A 17,196-nucleotide genomic window follows, 5' to 3' on the forward strand; every position below is an offset into this window, starting at 1 on the left:
AAAGTGCAAAGTTGCAATCTCTATCGAGTATGAAAGCCTGCCCATGATCTTTTACGTGTTGCCAAATACAAAAGACGCAGGTACAAAATCACTCTTAGGACGCACATTTAAAAAGCAGACACACTACAATGTCGACTACGAGTCTTAGTATATTCACCTCGCCATTGGCAACGTATGTATCGTCACGCCTTTCAGCAAGGGTAGCGCAGTTCCATCAAAGCCCGCAAAGCCACCGGTAGAGACACCCGCCATAAAGCCTAAGGAAGGGGGTCGTGACTTGTCATAACCCGCCAAACCTCAATGCCAGTAAACTGCTAAAATCAAAGCTAAAGCCCATGAACCACAGCTCAAATGGGTGCCTAAACATCAAGGGCTGCGTCCTAGAAGCGCACAATCATGACCTTGCAAGGCTAGGAACTCGTATTCGTCATCTAAGAGGCCAATAAAAAACTATAGGCATCGACGAACGGTCAAGCCGTGATGGGTCCCCAATACCTTATTGCAAGCACAAGGCTATTACGAGGATGCGAAAGTGAAGCACTGTCAGCATGCGTTGAATGCCCTTAACCCTTCAACCTCTCATCCTAGGAAGGATTCTTCTCATTCTCAAGGGGGAGGCAGTATACCTTGAAACCTCAATCAATGTTCAAAAGTAGAAAAGAGCAAGAAAAAAATCAACTTGTGATTGAGGAAAAGTGTCATAAAATTTTGGAAATGAATAGAACTGCTTGAAGAAAAATTCTCTTTTTGTACTTAAGCATTTCATTCTTTCCATAAGTGCATAATCAATTCCTGCTTTTCTTTTGGCAAGAAATTATCTTAAGGACACTAATGGTTAGCTATGGTGTTATGGCACGAGCTAAAGATGGCAGCACAGCAAGACCACACCCACCAGCTCCCATTCACAAATGAAGAAAGAGCAAAATACGGCATCTCCCTTGAGAACATGGCCTACAACCAACTGAAGTTCAGAACGATCCATAACATTGAAGAAGTGGTGGCCAAGGAGGAGGCTGCCCGAAAATTCATGGAGCAGTGCAACCTCGCAAAATATGTTGAGAAGTTTAGCAAAGAGACCGACTACACTCGGTGTGTAGAGTTCTTGAGAACCTACAACTCCGACAAAGAATGTGGTATTGTGACCGTACAAAGAGGAGAAGGAGCCAAGTAGGTGCAAGTCCAGCTAAGTAAGGCCTTGGTGGAGAAGGCACTAGGGCAAGAGCATAAGGTGGAGAGGAGGCCAAAAAGAGATGTTTATGCCATGCTAAACATTAAAAAGGACCAGGTTGTGACCAATGACGGTATCAGCATCCAAGACATCCCTGACCCTGAAGTAAGACTTCAAGCGAAGCCCATTCACTCACTGTTCTCTAGCCAAAGATATAACTCGCTCATGCACAAAATCGGAGTGCCCATGTTGGAGAGCATGGCAACCTACTCACTTGATGAGATCGATTGGAATGGTCATATGAGAAAGACAATCAATCAATCAGCCAAGGCACTAGCCCTAGGAAGCACACCAGCAGGCGGAGAATCCCCAACATCGAAAGCTAGCGCTGAAAGAAAGAAACCCTTATCGAAAGCCTCGTTCATTGGATATGGTGGAGTGTTGACTGCTCTCGTTCAAGAGGCCGTGAGAGGGGCACAGGTTGAAAAATGAGTCGATGAGACACCAGACAGGTCGCCTCCCCACCATGAGCGAGAACAATCTAGTGAGAGAACGGTGAGTGATGAAAAAGGAGAACAAGAGACATAAACTAGCCAAAGAAAGCAAAAAAAGCCAAAGAAGAAGACTACGCAAGAGAAGGCAGAGGAAGAAGGAGAAAGCAAATCTACAGAAGGCTCAAAGTGAGTCTAAGAAAGAAGAGGAGGAAGAAAGAGAAAAGAAAAAGAGGAGTCAGAGAGATTAAAAGAAGAATCAAAGAGAGCCGAAGAGGAGAAAAGGAGAAAAGCAGCTGAAGAAGCCGAGGAGCTAAGAAAAAAGGAGGAAGAGGACATAGCTCTAGCAACATGCTTGTCCATAGAGCAACAGACCAAGTAGCATAAGCAGGCTGCTATGAGCCCACACACAGAGGAAGGCCCAGACTCGAGTGCCCAAGTACCAGAAATCACGCCACCTCTAGTGAAAGAAGGCAAGGGCAAGGGCCACATTGATCCCATTCCACCTACCCTAGTCTCTACTACCCCAGTTACCACAACCACCCAAGGCTCTCCGCCCAAAGTAGATGCTAGCAATATCATGGCCTAGGTGCAGTATTTGGTTAATAAAGAGATGGCTCATGATGCAGGTGAGGGAACTCTAGTGACAAGGACAAAAAGATTGGTAGCTACTACTGATGCAAAATCAAGGCAAGATCCCAAAAGGAAAAAAGTAGAAGCATCCATGACAACTACCCCCAATGCACTGCTGTCGTCCACGAACTATGACGACTATGTTAAAGAACTTCTGTCACAGCTGGAGAGAGCAAAAGAAGAAAAGAAAATAGTTGTTGCTGAGTTAGAAGCTGAAAAGGAGGCCATGATTGCTTTTCAACTAGAAAAAACCAATCAAGTGGCCATGTGTCAAAGAGAAATGAATGAGATAAAAGAGGAGTTCAAGACCAAGGAAGGAGAAGAAGCAAGGTGGCAAGCCAATCTAACTAAAGAGACATAGGATCTCGCGAGCCTACAATGATATAATGAAGAGTTAGTAGTGATGTATGAAGAGTTGCAAGGGGAGATGAAAAATATCCAGGATGCCATGGACATGTTAGAAGCAGCAAGAGAAGAGAGGGTCCAAAGGTATTAAGAAGACAGAGAGAATTTGAAGAAGAGGGCAATCTTACAGCAGGAAGAATAGAAGAGGTTAGAAAGAGAGATTGAAGAATAGGAGTAAAGACTAATAATCCTAGCTCAAAGTCAGGGAGAGAGCCTAGAGGAAATGAAAAAGAAGGCAGAAGAATGGGCAAACAATAGTGAAAGAAGAGTCAAGGACTTGGCGCACCATCTAGCCCATGCGGAAGGTGACAAAGTGCTAGCAGAGAGCAGGGCAGAGGCCGCTCAAGTAAGTTTAGAGACCCAACAACGCGCCTTCCTCAACACGATCATGTATGTTACCCAAACGGAAGAGGGGGAGGCTGTTGAATCATTGAAAAGAAAGCTAGGGATTACCCGCAGGGCTTTGAGACAGGGGCTACATATGCCACCACAAGCAAGAGTCAGCCTAAGCCTACAGGAACAAAGAAGCTATTTGCTAAGGGCAGTCTTGATTGTACAAGAAGTGGATTCACCGAAGGAGCACCACAGGAGCACAAGGAGGAGGAAGAAGCACAACACTTTGAAATGGGACTACAAGATGAGGAGCTAGTCCCACAACCTCCTTTCCCACGACCTGAGGTATAGCAAGCAGTGGACACCTTTGCTCAAAGGAAAGCCAAGCTCAAGAAGAAGAGAAAGCAGATGCTAGAGCAAGATCAAAGAAGGCTGCAAGCTCAACCAAAAATGGCCCTGTCAGCACCCCCACCGACAAGAGAGGACCACTTTCCAGCAAATTGGAATGCAGAGCTTATACTTTGGGAGCAGAAAGAGAATGATCGTGAACCATTCGACTTTAATTTCTGATTCCTCGCCACATTGAGCAGAGTGTTATCAACTAAGGTGGTGGAAGAGGTAATTAACATTGGAAGGAGATTGGGAGACAGGTGGACCTCTGAGAGAGAGAAGAATCCTACCCAATGGGGCACAAAGGCTCCAGACTACTGGGAGAACAAAGTCAGGGAAGTGCCTAGAATGGTGAAGAGCTATGAGTCCCAGCCAAAGTGAAGGAGGCGCATCTGGGATGGCAACATGGACGCTTGGATGTCATTTTGCAACACCCTACCCTTCGAAAGGAATAACCCTACTTTCATGCCACATCCAAGAAGGGTAGGAGTGGAATTTAATCCAGACATCCACAACATATATGATTTTCCATGGATATACAACGTAAATGCCACCAAGCCTCAGGAAGACCTCACCTTCACAGGAGCAGGATTTACATGACTCAATGGCCCACTTCCTTGGTAAATTCTCTTCCTGCCCTGACTCGGCCTTCATCACAACATGTAATTATCTTAGAGTCCTTAGAGTACTATTAAAGCAAGATTCTACATTGCAGGAGTACCGTCTACCACCACTCTTGTTTTACCCAAATGGCATAGATAGCTGTGCCATGACTAGGCTAATGATCCGAGCTACCCTCCTTCCCTCTTTTTACTTAGCTCTCTTTGAGGATATAAATGATAGTTGCTTCACTCGGTGTAATCATCCATTTCTTTCCACTACTTCTCTCTAAGTACAAATAAACCTCAAAGGATACATGCAAAGCTGGAACTTCCTTAACAAAACTCTTAAGCCCCCAACTCCACCCTCTCATAACCATGATGACGAAGATTAGATTTTCGTCATATTTATTTTCAAAAAAGGGAAAAGAAAAGAAAAGACAAAGAAAAAAAATAAGAGAAAAAGAGAAGAAAATCACAAGAAAACACAATTGAATCACCTCACTACATGTAGGCCACAGTCATTGCACCTAGGGGTCCTTAAGTTAGGCACGTCTGGTGGCCTCGGTCGGCCGGCTCTGTGTCTAATCCCCCAGCCCATTTGGTGTGCATATCAGATGCTAGACGCATGCGTAGCACTGGAAGGTCCCCAATAACAAAAGAACTCTACAATGCTTAATATTTTAATTCAAAAGTCAAAAGAGAGGTGCACGACAAGAGACAAAAAGATAAGATTGGATATAATAATCCCCCCATGCCTTATCTGAGTGCTCCACAAGGTATGTATTTATAGATTTATTAATCTTCATGCTAAAAAATAGCCCACTTTACAAATAGCATGTTTCTGCATTTGCCTTTGTGTTTACAATTAAAGCGTCTGGGCGCCCAATATTCGAGTTGTGCCCAGATACAAATAAGAAATAAAGAATTATTTTGCCTAGCACCTTTGCGCATATAAAATAATAATTGATTTGTTGAGCGTTTTAATAAATAAGTGTACCTAAAATAAATATTAGCACCGTGCATGCACTAATAAGACGTGTGCCTATTAAAAATAACAATTCTTGTTGGTATTTGGATTAACACCATCGCCCATTGCTACCCAGCGCCACCGCTACCTGCTCTACACATCAACTGAAGCATTCACAATTGTTAGAAAATAAATAAATAAAACCTAACAAAAGAGAATGCCTAGCAATCTTCAACTACAAAATAATTAAATAGGTTGGAACACTGTCCTAACCTTAATATAATTTGAGTGCACTCTAAACTCGTAAATGTCTCATTAATTTAATATGAATTTTGTAGAATCACCTGCTGTGGAATCACCCACGTGTACATTAAATTAAAATGACGCCCGAAAAGGATAGGCGTCCCCGTCAACTTCTCGCACAAGGAATTCACCTTGCATACGAGCCCCGGCAAATAAATCATTTTACGGAATCCACCGTAAAACCCCAAGAAATCCACCGTGAATTATGCTAGACCCTCACGGAATCCATCGTGAATATGCCTCCTGGCATCATACCCGCGGGGTGGGATAGCAATTGTCCTTAATTGCTATTAGCTCAATGTGGAGCTAGTAGTGAAGGGTAAGCACTAAGGTGCTAATGATCATCCATTGGGTTTCTGTAATATGAATATTTTTAAATTTAACCAAACAGCTAAAATATCTACGGTTTGTTCTAGTGGTTAGAAAGTCAGTTTCAATAATAGTTTTTGGTTCAAAATTTCAGTTTCTTTTGCTAACAAAGGAGGGTTTTCAGACACAAGATGGATAGATAATTGGCCGCTAGGAGGTCTTAACAAAATACTTATATAAAAAAGATTATGGGTCCATAAAATTTAATAGCTAGTTTAACAATTGGATTTTTCTCTAGACTTTTCAATCTTCGTAACATGATCACCAACTTGAAAAATCATTACTCTCCTTAGTCTGTTTAGTGTATGATTGTGGGGCTTTCGCAATCATATTGTTAACTTGGGCAAAAAGCATGCATAGTGACAAAATCATCAACAACTTAATCTTTATTCAACAATAATGTGAGAGATGTAGGCAATCTATATCCCCATAAATCATTTCAAAAGGTGGTTTCAGACTGTTTGTGTGTGGTGTATTATTGTATACAAATTGAAATAGATGTAAATGCATGTCCCATACATGTGGTTTTAAAATTGTGTATGCACTCAAAAGGTCTAAAATTATACGGTTTGTAGCTTCTATTTGTCCAGTAGTTTTCAAGATGGAGAGCTATACAAGCATGGAACTTAACTAACATTTAAGGAGAAGAATAAATGAGTAAATAAATAAATAATGCTCATCTAATGTAAATATATAATATTATATATATATATATATATATATATATATATATATATATATATATATATATATATATATAAGTTCATAAACATGTGTACATATAAATATGTTATGTTATAATTAGGTGCACACATGATATTAGGGCTTAGTTTAAGGTAGACATAATGTATCCACAATACATATATATATGTGTGTGTGTGTATTAAAATGCATAGTAATGCTAAAATTGAAGGACATTAAACAAATAATAACTATCTACTGTATATAAAATTCAAATATATATATAAATAATAGGTATTTACATACAAATCTAAGATTAAGATTCGAAAAGTAACAAAAGAAAATCTCTATTAATTTATATTTATATGTGTGCAAGAGTGCAAATTTATCATTACAAAAGACATATAAAATAGTTAGCATGGTATTTTATCAAAAAAACATGTGTATGTATTTTAATTTTTTGAATAAAGAATCGTAGATAAAATTTCATTTAATTTATGAATTAAAAATTCAATCTAAATAATGACACACTAATAGTAAATACTGAACCAAAAGTCATATAAAATAGAAAGTGTGCATTAGAAAGTGTAACCTGGAATTGGGTTGAGGATCTGTCACTCTTCCTCTTGTCACATGTGAATAAGATCCTTGAAGAGATTTTCTTCGAAAATTGCTTTGACGAGCTCGCCATATGCTTCCCCATTTATGAACTCGCTTTTGTCTATTCCGATAATTGAAAAATGTCTTTTCCTGAGCTCGTTGCGATCCATGTGTGTCTGCGTGTGAATTTATGCTTTTGCTGAAATTGGTTCAGCAAGACTGCAAGTGTGAGCATGGACTTCTTGGAGCTCCAAAACCGGTTCACTTACAAGCAGTATGAACGGCCGCTAGGAAGGTAAGTTTTGTTAGTTGAGTAAGTTAAAAGCTTAATGTGATTTAGGTGATTAAACTTTTTAAGCTTAATGGACTTAAGCTTTATGAAGCTTAAGGAAATATGTGTCGCCGTTTCGCTTTTTGAGGGGGGGGCATTTTTTACGTCATTGATTCTAATGACATACTGCTACAGCGAATCGACAATTTGAAGGGCTTTAAGCTTTTAAAGCTTAAGCCTTAAGCTTGACACTTTAATGTTTATAAACTTCTCTTCTTTCTCCTATGTAACTTCTCAAACAAAACGACTTGACATAGAAGCTTTGCCGTCGGTCCTCTGCCTATCATGAGAGGTCCTTCGCGATCAGAGGGTACAGAAGGGGTTTTCCACTGCCAAGAACATGCCTGTATTGTCAGTTCGTCGCAAGAGGGCTTGTAGAGCCCGTTCGTTCCAAGAGCTTCGCCTTTGCACGAGATGCCAGGCGATGGAAAGCTCAAGATCTCAGCCTTGCTCTGATACCACTGGTGCACGTATCGGATGCTGGACCTGTGCGTAGCAAGCACCGGAAGGTCCCCAAGAACAAAAGAACTCTACAATGCTTAATATTTTAATTCAAAAGTCAAAAGAGAAGCACATAACAAGAGACAAAAAGACAAGATTGGGTACAATCATCCCCCCATGCCTTATGTGAGCGCACCACAAGGCATGTATTTATAGATTTATTAATCTTCATGGTAAAAAATAGCCAACTTTACAAATAGCATGCTTTTGCGTTTGCGTTTGCGTTTAAAATTAAAGCGTTTGGACGCCCAATATTCTGGTTGTGCCCAAATACAAATGAAAAATAATGAATTACTTTGCCTAGCACCTTTGCACATATAAAATAATAATTGATTTGTCGAGCGCTTTAATAAATAAGTGCACCTAAAATAAATATTAGCACCGCGCCTCCACTAATAAGACGCGCGCCTATTAAAAATAACAATTCTTGTTGGCATTTGGATTGACGCCATCGCCCAGTGCTACCCAATGCCACCTGGATGATTGTACCCAATCTTGTCTTTTTGTCTCTTGTCGTGCACTTCTCTTTTGACTTTTGAATTAAAATATTAAGCTTTATAGAGTTCTTTTGTTCCTAAGGACCTTCGCTGCTTGCTACGCACGCGTCCAGCATCCGATACATGCACCACTATTTTTTTATTCTCGACTTCATGCTTAGGGCACATCAAGGGCAGGATATACCTAGGGAGGTCACACTCGCCTATGGTTAGATCTGTTTCCCTAAGCTGCACCCATCGCACCTCCCTTATGCACGAATTGGGTCCTCAATTGTGGGACAACACCCAGGCCTATGGTTCGACCCAGCTCCCAGTTCCACTAGCACGAGCATAATGCACTACACCGTAAGGTAGACGCTCCCCCTAGGTAGTGCACTTCTCTTTTCTTTTTAGGTAAATACGAACTGACATCGGAGGCCCTGCCATTCACTCAACATATCCTCGGCCTCCACTACCCTAATCATTTGACAAGCTTCTCGCCCAGGACCAATCCATACAAGGCTTCATCATTAACTCACGCAACTACCCTTCAAATCACCAAACCCTCACCAACAAAGACCCACAAGTGCCATGGGACTAGCACTTGACTAGAAGGGGGGTAATGTTAATCTCGGTTCGAGATAGAGAAAAAAGAAGTCAAGAAAACTCAAAATGCAGACACAATGAAAGAAGTAAGAAGGAAAATGGACAAATGCGCAAGGGCGACCTCAAAAGTCAAAGTCGCATTTTTCAATACAAGGTGCCCCTAAAATTTTTGTAAAAGAGCGTCAGGCTCCCTCCTGTGCAAATTATAAATGTAGACAGGCGTGGGGAAAGAGAAAGGCCAACTGGAAGGGAATAGAAAAAGAGGACCTTGGCAAGATGCCCGGTCATGTAAAAAAGGGGATGGGTACCCAAGGGATTGAGGGCTTGTATATAAACTCAAAAAGTGAATGAGAGGCTCATTCTTTGGTGTGTGGCTAAAGTAGTCTCTTCTTCTTCTTTTCTTCTCTCCTTCTTGCTTGTGCTTAAGAGAGGGAGTGACTATGTGAGGGTGAGGGATCTTGGAGAAGAAGCTCTCCATCATCTCCTCTCTTCTTCTTCTCTTCTCTTCTCTTCTTTTGTCTCGTGCGTGGCTATGGAGGATGGAGCTTGGAGATGAAGGCTTGAGGTTGTTTGAGCTCGCATCTCGAATTATGGAGCTACCGGCTTGCTTGAGGGAGGAGGCTACTTATTCGGGCATCAAGATAAGCTCACTACCATAGTTTTTCCATACGTGAATCAAACGTCAAACGTAAACGCGTATGAAAGTATGAAACGAGTATGATTCAGACCCTAGACCTGAATCATACGTGACCCTAATTTTTTAACATATTCTTAACAAAATATGAGAAAAATACACAACCAAAAGCAAAACTGAAAAATACATAATAGAGTCACATCATATATCATGATTCATGATTCATCTGTCATCAACTAATCTACTCATCATTCATTAAATTTACTCATCAACTAAGTACGTCAGGCAACAACAGTATTTCCAAGTAGAGGGTTGTGTTTCCCACAGTTTGTGGAGTTCCTCAGGCTGAGTTTAGTCATTTTCAGTCACGATTCCTCAGGAGTGTGTTTCAGACTGCCTAGATCCAGGGAAAGAGTCGGCAGATAAAGGCGACCACATTCTGTATGCTTTTGTGTAAAGTCGTCAACATTTTTTAATTTAAAAAAACGTCAAGTTTGATATGGGGTTTTCAGACGTCTATTTTTCAGACGTTTACAGACGTCTGAAATTCATTTTAGACGCGTCTGAAAACAACTATGCTCACTACACCCCCATAGGATCGACTGCGCGTCGACTAGGTGAGAGATAGCCATTTGTGCTCACTTGAAACGCTTGAAACAATAAGCGGTCTGTGGGTCTTAGAGATTGAGTGTGAGCTCCCACTACACCGCTTCGCATGGATTGCGCACAAGCATGCATCGTAAAAAAGGAAAACCCGATAAGCTTTGGCGGCTTCCTAGATTGCCAAAAGTGCCACGCTCTGCATCCTGTACAGATCACCGTACGAATGAAGAATTTCCTTCACTGTGCGCGCGAAGGGTGCTTCCTGATGAGGAGCTCTATGCTCTTTTGGTAGCGGTGGATCTCCTTAAGGGCAGTGAGATGGTACTTCTTTCTCCTCCCGATCCTTTGCCTTAGGACACTTGCCGCTGGCCCTCGCCGTGGTGGTGGGTGTCTAGCTTGACGTGGCGGAGGTCGGGGGCGGGCCTATGGCTCTAGCTGGGATTCCTCATTCACCTCCGGTGGTGCTACGGGAATGATGGCTAGTTCTAGAGGAGATGATGGCTGGGGAGGAGAAGGGACACGATGATGCTTTGTTGGGAGCTTTGGGTAGTTCATTGGGCCTTTGCCACCATTGGAATGCCCTTGGGTGGCCTTTGCGCTAGGCTCAGGCCTATCCAGGTCACCTTGGGCATTGTCCGCGTGAACATCCTCCTCCTCCTTATTTCCATCTTTGCCCTCTCCTTGAGTCTCGGTACCTTCTGCATGTGTGGAGCTATTGCCTCCTGCATCCTCCTAGTTGCCACCACCTGACACTTCTTGTGTTGTCTCTTCGTCGGAGAGGTCTGCTTCTTCACGAGCTCTCTTCAATGCCTCCATTGTTGACTTGGGGAGGGTCTTTGTACCTTGGGCCAGATGGGGGAAGGAAGCTCGTTGGAGCACGATGATGTGGTGGTTTCATTGGAGTCGGACCGTCAACTGAAGTTGGGAATCTTCTTGCCTTGCCACAGCGGAGATGTGAAAGGTTGGCGTTGGTTTTGGGTTGGAAGAGGATGTTTGCGTGCTGTTTGCTTGGTGCGTGCCATGGGGTGCATGAGGATTGGTTAGAGAGCTCTAGAAGTCCAAAATGAGAAATGAACTAAAAAGAGCCCTATTTATATGAAACTTTTTTTTAGGGTTTAAGGGGGCTTCACACATGGCATCACATACGTGCCCATTTTGACCCTTTCCTTCACCTTACAGGTGCCATGCTGCATGTGTAGTCACTGCAGATGTGTTTTGCCATCTTTGTTTCGAGCTTGAATTTCTTGCCTGAGAAATTTTGCCAATGTAGTAGCCTTAGCGTTCTCTAATGTGATGGAGCGCCCAAAGGTACATCTATAAAACCAATCGAACATTTCTATGAGGCAGCTTTTCTTGATACGACCACCTCCATGGCAAGTATTCTTGAAATATGCACCATGAGACAGGTAATGCCATTTCTCCATACCTTGGGTGCTCCACATTTCCAATGATCCGTACTTCTCCATAAATATGATCCATGAGTGTATAATATATGATGTAAACATATCAACCGCCGACATTGGAATTAGAATTGTGAGTCATAGAATTATAAAAACACATGTAACAAAGTTGATGGCGTACCATGTAGTGGGTGATGTTGGTTTCACCCCATGCATTGACCACTAGCTTTGTAAAGTCATCGACTACTTTGTGAAACTCAACTTGAGTGGAACGATCTGTCGATGGTTTCAACATAATACACACCAGCTTATCAAAAGAAAACCAAACCTTGGTACAAGCATTCCTAAGATTGGGGTCATTTTTCAAATCTGTACTGCACCGACACAAATCTTTCCACATCTCCTACTTGAGTTTTGATGGCTTGCTAGTCATATTGCTTAGGAATCTCTTTGCCTTTGTTCCACTCATTGATATCTTTTGTGCTACGTCATAAGTTAGGCCTGATGATTTCTAGTCCTTTTGAATCTTGACCTTGCCTCCATGCACTCCTAGTGAATTCAAGAGCTTCTTGATTTTCTCAATTGCCGCATTGCACTTCGAAGGAGGCTTCATTGTGTACACATAATTGACATGCAACTTCAATAGCTTATCAAAAATGCGCATGAGACAATGTAAAGTGCAAAAATGGACATTCTCATTGTCGATTGCAAATATGGCCTTTCGATTCTTGTCAAGACGTGGCCTATTAGGTGGCGCCTTCCTATTGCAAGCTAGTGCTCCCCCGGTCCATGTGACACAATCCACCACCTTAGAAGAGTTATTTGCTTTCATGCAAAAAGGATAAGGTAGTGATGTTGACGCCCTAGTGTCACAATTAAACATACATTTCAATGTCTTGAAATCACCACCCAAGTGCCAATTCACATTGAACTCTCCAACTCCATCCACATAAAGCTTCTCGCCAGCTGCTTGCCTAGAAATTATATCTGGATATGGTGTTCGTTGGAAGATCCAAGAGAGGACATTGTGGCTCTCTTTGGGCACTTCGGCTGCTGCTGCTAGCCACCAAATTTCTTTTTTTGATTGCACACTAAATGGACGGACTACTATGCTATATTTTGCATGTGCCATGGCATAATTCATCAATGTAAGGCCCACCCTCTCTAGCTTGTGTCAAGCTTGATAACTGGGATGCTATTGTTGCACCCAAGCTATGCTTACTATAAGGGGTATTCGTCAAAGCATACTCCTCATCAACCCGAACATGCACCTCCACTTTCCTCTTACGTTGGTTGGTAAGATCTCTGAGAGATTCCATTAGAAAATGCAAGATAGACTAGTGTGAATCGATTTTCTCAATGTGATATTGGTTAAGAAGGACTAGAGGGCAAAATAGAGCATGAAAAATACTTAGGTGATAATACTATATGATTAGATACCTTTAAAGATGAAAAATACTCTTTTTGAGGGGGGAGAGGAAAAGTGAATTTTTGGAGGTAAATTTAATCCGCCCTGCTGATGTGGCACTCCTAAGAAGTAGTGGGACATTAAGTGGTTATGTAACTGCATTTGGATGGTCCCAGGCATCACATTTGGGCCAGGGGACAAAAAGACATGCAATGATGACTAGAAAACAGAGACTAATCCAAGATTAAGGACTCCTAATCAATTTCTTACGAGGCCCTTTTGGAGTCCATATTCACCCTAATCTTCCATGGCATGGAAATATCTTGAACAAAAGGGGTATACAAAGCCCCAATGCGTGTAATAGAATAATTGTAGTGACGTGCATTGTGAGATCCCAGCTTGTGGATGTGAGATAAATTTAGAAAAAAACAAACCTGCAACATCTCTTGCCTTGACTTCTCCTTTTATTGATCCTTGAATCCTGCACATGATAAACTCAAAGAAACTATTGGGTACAAGCATAATCTTCCCTCTCTACAAGGTGAAGCAATGCAAGAACACATTCTCACACTTCAACCTATTTCATTTTTATCAACTATGAAAACAACCATTTTTTTATACAAATTTCTGATCTCGCATAAAAATCCCTCAGCGTCTTTGATTCTTCTGGGTATTTCTTGAAGTATTTATTATTGTATCAGAATTTCATATCATCATTGTGAACTAGGCTCTTTCCTAGTCCGTGTTTTGTATGTACGAGTGTTTCATATTTGAATACAAAGAGTTTCTTGGTTTCTACACATTCTCTTTCTTGTCTTGTGATTCTTGTTTGAGAACCTCAGTGGTTTGTGGCTCGACACAAAACCCCCGACAACGCAAGCGGTACTCGCCTTGGAGTAAGTGAAAGAAGCCTATGCAATTCTCTAGAATAGTATACCAAGGACTATAATCTCATACTAGAAATGATTGCCTTGGTGAAAAGAGGTGTTGAGAGTAACAGTATGAAGAGATATTACAGTAGTACCAATAGGAATAGGAGAATAGAGAGAGACGAGGCTCTCAATACAAGGAGACCTTGAAGACGATAGACCAATTGGACAAAGAGTTGGGCAAACAAACTCTCCAAAATAAGCAATTGAAGGGGATTGAGAAAGAGGCAGCATAGATGAAAGAAAGACTGCTAAAGCCAATTGAGAAATAGAATGAGGAAAAGAAAAATGTAGAGCATTTCAAGCAGAAATTGCAGGATTTAGACAAGGAGAATGAGGAGTTGCAAGGAACCACAAGGGAACACCTTGCAACCCTTGAAGCCTTGATAAGATGGGAAGATAGAGGGCTAGAACAAGCAAAACAAAAAAATTGACCAAATTTCAAAGAGAAGCTTCACTCGGACATTAATAGACATCACAGATCCTAGTGGAGAAGACATAATGGAGGATCTAAAGAGAAAACTACAAATTACCGAGGCTACCTTAGTATAAGCCCTTGCAAGATGATGTGATGCTACAACTCAAGGAAGAAGGGTTCTCAAGCGAGTAACTAAACAAGTTAGGGTTCATAGACCCTGAAGAACCTCTAGTATTACCATCCCCACTTGAGCTAGGAGAGTATGACATGATAGATGTTTTGGGCCCCATATTTCTAGAACAGCCACCTACTAAGCAATCACCACAGGAATCTACTTCATCTGATACTAGTAGGGATCCTAAGCAGATAAGGAAGAAGAAAATGGTTGAAATCAAGGAGTGGCATAAGGTCTTTTTCTCTTCTTCTCTCCTTCTTGCTTGCTTGTGTGTGCTTGAGAGAGGGAGTGTGAGAGCGTGAGGGAGTGAGGGAGTGAGTGTGTGAGGGTGAGGGATCTTGAAGGTGAAGCTCTCCAACATCTCCTCTCTTCTTCTTCTCTTCACTTCTCTTCTCTTGTCTCGTGCACGGCTATGGAGGATGGAGCTTGGAGGTGGAGGCTTGAGGATGCTTGAGCTTGCATCACGAATCGTGGAGCTACCGGCTTGCTTGAGGGAGGAAGCTACTCATTCGGGGATCAAGGTAAGCTCACTTCACCTGGTAAGATCAAAGGCACGTCAACTAGGTGAGAGATAGCCATTCGTGCTCACTTAAAACGCTTGAAGCAATAAGCACTCCGTGGGTCTTGGTGGTTAAGCATGAGCTCCCACTTACCCCACTTCAAGTTAGAGTAAAAAGAAATCCAAGAAAACTCAAAGATGTAGACACAACAGAAGAAGAAGGAAGGGAAATGACCAAAAGTGTAAGGGAGACCTCAAAAGTCAAGTCAAAGGCAAAGGCATATTTTTAAATACAAGGCACCCCTAAAACTTTTGTAAAAGAGCGCCAGGCTCCCTTTTGTGCAAATTGTAAAATGTAGACGAGTGTAGGGAAAGAGAAAGGGAAACTAGAAGGGAATAGGAAAGAGGACCTTGGCAAGATGCCCGGTCATGTAAAAAAGAGATGGGTACCCAAAGGGATAAGGGCTTTGTATATAAACTTAAAAAGTAAATGAGAAGCTCATTCTTTGATGTGTGGCTAAAGTGGACTCTTCTTCTCTTCTCCTTTCCTTCTTGCTTGCTTGTGTATGCTTGAGAGAGGGAGTGTGAGAGTGTGAGGGAGTGTGTGTGTGAGGGTGAGGGATCTTGAAGGTAAGCTCTCCAACATCTCCCCTCTTCTTCTTCTCTTCACTTCTCTTCTCTTGTCTCACGCGCGGCTATGGAGGATGGAGCTTGGAGGTGGAGGCTTCAGGATGCTTGAGCTTGCATCACGAATCGTGGAGCTACCGGCTTACTTGAGGGAGGAGGCTACTCATTCGGGCATTAAGGTAAGCTTATTACACCCCGGTAGGATCTAAGGCGCGTCGGCTAGGTGTGAGATAGCCATTCGTGCTCGCTTGAAACGCTTGAAGCAATAAGCGGTCTATGGGTCTTGGCGGTTGAGCATGAGCTCCCACTTCAGATGTATTTTCTAAACCTTAAAAAGAAACTTATGGCTATTTCTACTACCATGATTAAAAAAAGTGTCAAAAGACCTGTGTCTTAGGTCTCAAGCATGTTGGCAAAGGTTATGTTCGAAGAAAAACTTGTCCAATTCAAGTTGTCATTTAAAGATTCGGTCTATGTGAACTCAAGAATTTGTTTCTTGAATCATTTGAAGCATACACAACTTTCTCTTGAGAATATGAATAGTTGAACATGTTTTTTCCTCGTTGATTTTTTGTGATCATCTAGGTGATATATGATGAGAAGGAAGTTTGATTGTTTCAAAGAAAGATTTTGATATTTCATTTTGTGTGTTTGATATGATGATTTTTGTCAGGATAATTCTTTAAAAATGTGACTGAGATGTAAAAAATTTTGAATAGATTGAGAAAAGTATTATTTGGATGTTCTCATGAGAAATTGTAAAGGTCCTACAATTGAATGAACAATTTCATAAAGATCTAGGATATGTGGTTGTGTAATTTGAAAAATGAATTCCTTGACAGGTTCTTCAAAAAGATAAGAGTGTTTTGAGGGTTCCACATTGTTCATATGCATGGTTGATTGGTGTCTAAGATTTTTCTGTTGGTTTCATGGTTTTATGAACTATGTGTTTAAAAGAAAGAAAGAGGTAAACTCAAGATGAAGGAAGAAGGTTTCTAAGAATTTCAAGGTTTCTTAAAAGGGTTTGTCATGAATATGTTGTTGTGACATTTTGTGAGTTTGATGGTTTACCTTGTGATCCTTTCTTGGGTAGAAAGGTTGTTTTGAGTTTGGAGTAGTTTTTCGTGTAGAAGTGAGATATTTGGTGTCTTGGTTTTGAAGGTGGATTGAATGTGTGAGAGGTGAAGGTTATGAAGTGAGCTACAAGAGCCTGAGGAGTTTGAAAGTTGTTGAGAATTTTCTTCCTTAGTTGGGTCCTAAGTCAAACATCGAATTCATTTACCAACCCTCCTTCTGTCTTCCTGTTGGGTCGTGGGTGTGGAATTCTTTTCTCACCAAAAACCTAACATCTTTTTTGGTGCCCCCGTTAAGGAGGGTTGAAGGTGTTTTCACTTAGATTTTTGGGTTGAACACAAGCCAGGATGGCTTTCCCCTTTCAGAATATCATAGGACTAAGGGTGAAGACATAAAGATTTGTTGAGAAACAAGAGCTTGGATGTATAACTCAAAGGATTCTAAACCCATCAACAAAGCTTCAGATTCTAAAATACCAACTTTTGGGTGAGAGCAGAAATTGGCTTGAAACTTATGAAAGACACCTAAATTAGCAAGAACCACATGTTCCCTTGGACTATAAAACCACTAAAA

Source organism: Lygodium microphyllum, chromosome 20 (genome assembly GCF_053477565.2).
Source record: "Lygodium microphyllum isolate KBCC chromosome 20, Lygodium_microphyllum_v1.1.10, whole genome shotgun sequence".
NCBI lineage: Eukaryota > Viridiplantae > Streptophyta > Polypodiopsida > Schizaeales > Lygodiaceae > Lygodium > Lygodium microphyllum.